General features: G+C 38.6%; 1 non-coding gene across 1 annotated transcript; it reads right to left on the bottom strand.

Moving 5' to 3' along the window:
- Nucleotides 1-3063: 3063 nt before the first annotated feature.
- On the bottom strand, nucleotides 3064-3169 carry LOC145587015 (small nucleolar RNA R71). The gene has a single exon (XR_014101081.1). It is a non-coding gene; the product is annotated as a small nucleolar RNA R71 (small nucleolar RNA).
- Nucleotides 3170-6668: the final 3499 nt, after the last annotated feature.

The following is a 6668-nucleotide window of genomic DNA, read 5'->3' as shown; positions in this document are numbered from 1 at the left end:
GATAGGTTGTTTCTTAGGCGTCAAACTAGGGGTCTCTACGAATGAATCGCTAGGAACATCACAAATCAAGTTCAATCGATAAATGTAATCTCCAAATCAATGGGTCGTGTCATTGGAGAGTCACAATGCAATCTAGCTTGAAAATTAAGGTTAGCTACTCCTTAACAAATCAAACACATGCACAATTCTATCAACCAATTTAATCACAACATCAAATCAATCAAAATCCACTAATTAGCTATGATCTATCATTTATGCATGCTTCACCATATCCCTAGCAAGGAATCTACTCACTACACATGGTGAAAATGAAGAACAAAACTAGACTAATCATCAAAATAATCATCATCATCATTGCAATCAAACTATTAAGAATTAAATCTATCAATAAACTTGAAAATGCAACAAATTATCAAAACCAAATGTAGAAGATTGAATTAAGAAGAAGAAGATTCTTACAAACTTTGATCAAATCAACGGAAATGTGCTTGCATTCAGAGAAGAAAGAAATCAAATATAGCAATCATCAAATTCTCAAGTTTCTCTCTCTACAATCTAAGAGTTTCTCTCTCTAAAATCTAAGAACTAGAATTTCCCAAAAACTTCTCTCTAAAAATAGAAGGAAAATCTATATATAGTTAAAGTAACTAAGGAGAATTAGTTGGTCCAAATAAACCCGTACAAGCGCTCCCTCACTCCGAAATGCGCGGTCGCAAAGAGAAGGATACTAAATAGAGAGTAGGGGTGGCGCTGATGAGTGACATTTGTGGCACTCATTTGATCCCTTTTTGGATGAATTCTATTTCATTTCATCTCTCTTTTCTTTAGTTTTCCTTAGATTTATTCTCGTTTTCTTCATTTTATGCTTTTTGTAGTTAGTTTCTCTATTTTATGCATTTTTCTAGTTTACTTGCTATTTTTGCCTTTTTACTTGCTTTTTATCCTTTGATTGTAGGTTGTGATTGATTGTCCAAGAATTCCCGAGCTTCCTTTCTATGATCTTTCATTGTTTTCATGCCTAAAGATTGTGCAAGAAGCTTCAAGTCAAAGGTGGATCCAAGGGGCATGCTTCAAGGCTTTGTATATGCCTTTCTCATGGCTTATACTCTTCAAGAAATTCAAGAAAGTTTCTACCTACCTTGTCCTCCATCATCATCATCTAGGATGTGTGCACCGCTTGAGCTAGGATGAAGAGAAGAAGGGGGAAAAACCCAGCCAGGTGCGGGCGCACCCAGGGAGTGTGCGGCCGCACATTGGTCAGGTACGGCCGCACACCTGGTGCGTGCTGGCGCACCAATCTGGGTGTGTTTCCCGTGCGCGCCACTCTCTCTCCTCCAAGCGCCCGCATCGACGTGGGTCTATTTTTGGGCGTCAATGCCGACCTCCTCTTTGTATATATAGTTATTTCTTTCTATTTTTAGAAAAAGCTTTTAGATTGGATTTCATAGTTAGTTTTTGATAGATTTTTAGTGAGAGAAACTCAAGGATTGAAGAGAGAGAAACTAATGGTTTTTGGTGATTGTTCAAGAATTCTTCATTGTAATTGATCTTTAGATCAAAGTTTTGTAAGGATCTTCTTCTTGATTTCAATACAAGTTTGATTCTAATTGATTTCATTTGTTTTCCATGTTATTGATGATTGATTGAAGTTTTATTGGATTTTTGATTGATTGTTGATTTGATCTTTGATTTCAAATATGTTGATGATGAAATTGATGATTAGTGTAGCTTTGATCTTGATTTCCATGGCTAGTGAGTAGTTTTCTAGCTAGGGAAATGGTGAAGCATGTTTGAGTGATGGATTAGAGTAATTTGGGGATAATTGATGGAGTTGATGATATGATTAAATTTGGTTGATAATTCATGTGCATGTGTGTGATTGATTGAAGTTCGGCCATCTTTGATTATTGCACTAGATTGCATTGTGAGCTTGCTATGATACGGACCATTGATTAGTAACTAGCAATTTCACGATTGAGGTGCTTTGTGACGTTCCCTAGGTAGTGTTTAGCGTAGTTGACGCTAGTAAGACCTCTAGGTGAACTATCTTGGTATGCTCTTTTGGATACATGATTGATCTTCCTTCATATCACTTGACTTAGTCGGTTTGACCTCCCAAATTACCATTTTCCATTACAATTACATGTGGATCCATTGCCCTAGTGTCTTTTAGGTTGATTTCATACAAGTTCTTGCATCATTTAGCTCTAGCTCTAGTTTCCTTCATAAACCCTTTTTACTTGACTTCGAAATAGCTTGACTTAGGCATTGTGCATTCGACCTCCATTCCTTTGGGTTCGACCTTGACTTACCACTATACTTAATAGGGGTTTGTTGAGTTACAAATTTTGTTTGATTGGGTGGGGTGGTAGCCCAACGACCTACCGTTCTTCATCCCATCAAAATGGCGCCGTTGTCGGGGAATGGTGCTTTGAGTGCATGTTGTTGTTGAGTCTATTTCATTTCATTTGCAAAATACAAAAAGATTTTACACTTTAGGCTACACTTGTAGTCGTGCTACTTATATTTTCTTTGAGTTTTGTATGCATAGGTTCCGAGATCGTTCAATTGTTCCCTTTGATCCGGAGATTGAAAGAACTCTCTCAAGGAGGAGAGTAGCAAACAAGACATTGGATTATAGTTCCTCAAGCGAAGAAGAGATTGAACAAGAGCAAGTCATGGGAGAACAACCAAGAGTTGCCTTGAAAGAATTGGGAGTGCCCGGTGCATATAGGTTCGAGAGCGGCATAGCTCCACCTACAACACCAGCAAACGATTTTGAAATTAGGCCGGCAATGATCACCCTAATTGAGAGGAGACAATATAGTGGGGCAAAGAACGAGAGCCCATTGAACCATCTTAAAGAGTTTGAAAAATATTGTAACACAATCAAGGTCAATGGAGTGTCTCAAGAATTTATCCGCCTCAAGTTGTTCCCTTTCTCTCTCATAGGAAGATCTTTGGAATGGTTAGACAAAGAGGTGAAGCCCAATTCATTGAGAACGTGGGATGATGTCACTAAAGCTTTCTTGTCCCGTTTCTATCCTCAAAAGAAAACGACTGAGGCAAGGGCTTTAATTCAAGGGTTCAAGCAAAAGCCAAATGAGAGTCTTTATGAAGCATGGGAAAGATTCAAGGAGTACCAAAGAGAATGTCCTCACCACGGAATTCCAACATATCAATTGATCCAAATCTTCTATGGTGGTTTGAGTCCTCAAGGCAAGGCATGTCTTGATGGAGGGGCCGGTGGTCCAATCATGAACAAAACCGAAGAAGAAGTTGTGGACATAATAGAGGATGTGGTGACTTACTATAGAGATTGGCAAGATGGGGAAAGAGATTCTTCAAGCAAGAAATCTTCGTTGTACTCGGTGGACCATCTCAATGCCATCAACAATCTTTCCTCTTAAATGACAAACTTGGGAAAGGAGATGACGGCGATCAAGGCCAAGTTGGAGAATGTTTCTTCCTCTTCCCAAGCTCCAAATCTTCCCTCCCAAATTAAGGGGAGAGGTACTTCTTCTAACTCTCAAACTCTTTCTACTTCACATAATATGCCTATGGGATGTTTGTTTTGTGATGCATGTGGATCATATGACCATGATTCTAGCAATTGCAACAATGAATGTGTTGATGAATTTGACAACAATGAGTGTGAGCATGTTAATTTTGTGTCAAACAACAATGTCCAAAGGTTTGATAATCAAAGAGGCCAATGGAATAGGAATTACCAAAACCAAGGCAATTTTGACAACTATAATCATGGTGGTGGTTATAGGAACCAAGGGAATCAAGGTTCTCGTGGTAACCACAACCAAGGTTATAGTGGCCAAAATGAAAGCCAAAATTATGGTAATCAAAACCAAGGCTATGGTAATCAAAACCAAGGTTATGGAAATCATAACCAAGGTAATGGTAACCATAATCAAGGTGGTGGTAACCATAATCAAGGTTATGGTCAAAATCAAAATAGGGGTAATTGGAATAATCAAGGAAGGGGAAATTTTCAAAACAATGCTCAAAGAGGTCCTCCTCCCGGATTTGTTTCAAAGACTCACGGTGAAAATTCCTATTCACAACCTTCTTCTCCTAGGACTACTTTGGAGGAATTGATTGATAATCAAACCAAGATCATTAACACCTATATGGCGGTTAGTGATAAGAAATTCAATGAGATGATGACCCACAATGCTTGAGACTCAAATAACCCAATTAGCAAGCACTATTAAGGATTATGCTAGTCCTTCATCTTTGCCTTCCCAAGGTGTTGAACCAAAGAAACCCGTGTACTCTATTGCCACTAGTGGAGGAAATGACTTTAGTGAGGGAGTGTCTTGTTCAAAAGAGGGAGAAGATGAGAGTGGTGCTATGGAGAATGAAGATGAGAGGGTTGAGTCTAAGGAAATTTATTGTGAGGTTGAGGAAAAAGAAGAAAGTGTTGTTGAAAAGATGAGTGAGGTAGAGAGATTTCCCGATCTACCATACCCCCAAAAATACTTGAGATTCAAAATGGATGAGCAATTTGGGAAGTTCCTTGAAGTTCTTAAGGAAGTCCATGATTCAACACCCTCTACCGAGCCAATTCCCGATATGCCTAAGTACTCCAAGTTTCTTAAGGAGATACTAGAGGAGAAGGAAAATTTTGATGAGGGTAGTTCGGTGGAAGGAGGGAAGTGTTTTAGTGCTCTTGTCCATGGTGAGCTTCCGAAGAAAATGGAAGATCCGGGGAATTTTTCAATCCCTTGTCAAATCAAGAAGATGGTTTTTGAGAATGCTTTGTGTGACCTAGGGGCTAGTGTGAGTATTATGCCCTTTTCGGTTTTCAAGAGGCTTGATCTAGGTGAGCTTCAACCATCTAATATAACACTTCAATTGGCCGATCACTCTATTAAGCTTCCTAAGGGAAGAATTGATGATGTCCCTTTAAAGATTGGATAGTTTGACTTTCCCGTGGATTTTGTTGTTTTGGAGATTGAGGAGGATGAGCATATTCCAATCATTCTAGGGAGACCTTTCTTAGCCACCTCGGGAGCCTTAATAGATGTGAAGGGAGGCCAAATCACTTTGAGATATGGAAAATTAGAAGAAAGTTTGTAAGTTGAAGCCAATGCATGAGTCTTTATCTTGTGTGCAAGATATAGCATGTGTTAGTCTTTCTCGTTCCATTGATGATGTGTGCATGGTTGATTCTTCTACTAACGATGCTTTTGAGATTGTTGATGATGTTTGTGCAAGTCTTGATGATGTTAGTGAAGAAGAATTTGTAATTCAAAAGCCAAGGGATGAGAAAGAAATTGAGATTCCAAATTGGTTCAAGCTTAATTCTCAAGATGAAGAGAAAGCTTCCATAGTTAAGGATGTTGAAGTCAAGCCGAAGAAAAAGGCCCGTGACTCGAAGAAATCAAGAAAAAGAAAGAAATTGAGAAAAGAGAAGGAAGAATTTGAAAAGAATTTTGTGAAGGTTTCATTAAGCAACGATGAGAAGTTGCTCAAAATTGAAGAAGATTTTGCTCTATCAACTACCTTGAAGAAGGTGGTGTTCTTTGACCCTCCATGATTTGGAGGAAGGGTCGAGCTTAGGACCTTAAGCAAGCGCTTCCCGGGAGGCAACCCGGAGTTTCTAACTTTTCCTTTTGATTTTTGAATTTTCTTATTTTTGTTTCTTTTATTACTTTGTCTTTTCTTTCACTTTTCTACTTGATTGGATTTTTAGGATGACTTTTACGGGATTGGAATTCTACAAGTATGCATGGTGAATGGAAGGTGTTCGTGGCACATATCACATTTTGTTCGATTCTAATCGAAATTTGAGGTAAAAAGGGTAAGAATTTTAGAAAGGTAAGATAGGAAATTCATGTTTTGAAAGTTGGAGGAAATTGATACTTAGTGAATTTTTGTGGTGAGCACATGAATTTTCAACTTTGAGGGCTTTGAAAATGATTTTAGCTACTGCCTATGTTGCTCCTCATCACCATCATGATTCATGTGCGCACCAAAATAGGCAGTAAGTATCAAATTGTTGAGAAAAAGGAAGAAGTGGGCACGCACAGGGATGTGCGGCCGCACACGAGGCATGTGCGGGCGCACATCAGCTCTGTGCGGCCGCACATGGCTGGACGGGCATAATACCCTTCTTCCTCCTCTTTCCTCCCTTCATTTCCTCATTTCCCCTTATCTTCAACATCACGAACTCCCTTCAAACCCTCCTCTTGTGCGCACCATCTCCTCCCTTATTCACCATCAAAAATCACTCAAATCCTCACTAAAATCACTCCATTTTCACTCAAAATCACTCACAAACCTTCCTACACTAAAAATTCCTCACAAATTGACCCAAATTTCACTCACTCTCTCTCCTACTCTTGGTGGCCGAAATTGGGGCTTTCTTTGTGGGTTGAAATTGCTTCCTCAAAGTTGGTTAATCTTGCTTCTTTTATGGTATAATCACTAAACCTTGGTTTAATTTTTCCATTTATATCATAATTTTGCATAGATTGAAAATTTGTATGAGCATGAATAGTGTAGTATTGATTTTGTGATGCTTGATCTTGATATTGGTTGTGATTTGGTGATGTTTATTGATTGATTTTGCATAACAATGTATTGTTTGTTGATTTTGTAGTGATTCTCATCATTTTCGGTTGATATATTATGAGTTGGATTTTTGG

Source organism: Chenopodium album, chromosome 16, assembly GCF_948465745.1.
Source record: "Chenopodium album chromosome 16, dcCheAlbu1.1, whole genome shotgun sequence".
In the NCBI taxonomy this organism is placed as follows: Eukaryota; Viridiplantae; Streptophyta; class Magnoliopsida; order Caryophyllales; family Amaranthaceae; genus Chenopodium; species Chenopodium album.
The sequence above is the reverse complement of the archived record's forward strand: the minus strand, read 5'-3'. Positions and strand labels throughout refer to the sequence as shown.